The following is a 1,993-nucleotide window of genomic DNA, read 5'->3' as shown; positions in this document are numbered from 1 at the left end:
GAGCACTTATATATTTGGAACGCTCGGATAGTTGGCGTACGAAGAATTGAGCGTAACTTTTGCAAGAGGTGTCCGTTTCGGGCCCATAAGTACTTTTTGGAAATGTAGCGACCCTCTTGGATTGAACTCACTACTTCGTCGTGACGTATGAGGGATTTTTGACATTTCTGGAAAGATTGAGCAGTTTTATGTTCGGAAGGCATGGATAGTCGGCGTACGAAGAATTGAGCCTAACTTTTGCACATGGTTTCCGTTTTGGGCCCATAAGTACTTTTGGGAAATGTAACAACCCTTTTGGATTGAACTCACTACTTCATCATGACGTATGAGGGATTTCGGCCATTTTTCGAAAGAACGAGCAGTTTTATATTTGGAAGGCTCGGATAGTCGGCGTACGAAGAATTGAGCGTAACATTTGCAAGAGGTGTCCCTTTCGGGCCCATAAGTACTTTTTGAAAATGTAGCGACCCCTTTGGATTGAACTCACGACTTCATCGTGAGGTCTGAGGGATTTTGGCCATTTCGGGAAAGATTGAGCAGTTTTATGTTTGGAAGGCTTGGATAGTCGGCGTACGAAGAATTGAGCGTAACTTTTGCACACGGTGTCCGTTTTGGGCCCATAAGTACTTTTTGGAAATGTAGCTGCCCTTTTGGATTGAACTCACTACTTCGTCGTGACGTATGAGGGATTTCGGCCATTTTTCGAATGACCGAGCAGTTTTATATTTGGAAGGCTCGGATAGTCGGCGTACGAAGAATTGAGCATAACATTTGCACACGGTGTCCGTTTTGGGTCCATAAGTACGTTTTGGAAATGTAGCGACCCTTTTGGATTGAACTCACTGCTTCGTCATGGGGTATTAGGTATTTCGGCCATTTTTCGAAAGAACGAGCACTTCTAGAGTTGGAACGCTCGGATAGTCGGTGTACGAAGAATTGAGCGTAACTTTTGCAAGAAGTGTTCGTTTCGGGCCCATAAGTACTTTTTGGAAATGTAGCGATCCTTTTGGATCGAATTCACGACTTCGTCGTGACGTATGAGGGATTTCGGCTATTTTTCGAAAGAACGAGCAGTTTTATGTTTGGAAGGCTTGGATAGTCGGCGTACGAAGAATTGAGCGTAACGTTTGCACACGGTGTCCGTTTTGGGCCCATAAGTACTTTTTGGAAATGTAGCTGCCCTTTGGGATTGAACTCACTACTTCGTCATGACGTATGAGGGATTAAGGCCATTTTTCGAAAGAACGGGCAGTTTTATATTTGGAAGCCTCGGATAGTCGGCGTACGAAGAATTGAGCGTAACTTTTGCAAGAGGCGATCGTTTCGGGCCCATAAGTACTTTTTGGAAATGTAGCGACCCTTTTGGATTGAACTCACTACTTCGTCGTGACGTATGAGGGATTTCGGCCATTTTTCGAAAGAACGGGCAGTTTTATATTTGGAAGGCTTGGATAGTCGACGTACGAAGAATTGAGCGTAACTTTTGCAAGAGGTGTCCGTTTCGGGCCCATTAGTACTTTTTGGAAATGTAGCGACCCTTTTGGATTGTACTCACTACTTCGTCGTGACGTATGAGGGATTTTGGACATTTTTGGAAAGATTGAGCAGTTTTATGTTCGGAAGGCTTGGATAGTCGGTGTACGAAGAATTGAGCCTAACTTTTGCACATGGTGTCCATTTTGGGCCCATAAGTACTTTTGGGAAATGTAGCAACCCTTTTGGATTGAACTCACTACTACGTCATGACGTATTAGGTATTTCGGCCATTTTTCGAAAGAATGAGCACTTCTACAGTTGGAACGCTCGGATAGTCGGCGTACGAAGAATTGAGCGTAACTTTTGCTAGAAGTGTTCGTTTCGGGCCCATAAGTACTTTTTGGAAATGTAGCGGCCCTTTTGGATCGAACACACGACTTCGTCGTGACGTATGAGGGATTTCAGACATTTTTTGAAAGAACGAGCAGTTTTATGTTTGGAAGGCTTGGATAGTCGG

The sequence above is a fragment of the Olea europaea genome, unplaced genomic scaffold, assembly GCF_002742605.1.
Source record: "Olea europaea var. sylvestris unplaced genomic scaffold, O_europaea_v1 scaffold529, whole genome shotgun sequence".
Lineage (NCBI taxonomy): Eukaryota > Viridiplantae > Streptophyta > Magnoliopsida > Lamiales > Oleaceae > Olea > Olea europaea.
This window is presented reverse-complemented; position numbering follows the sequence as displayed.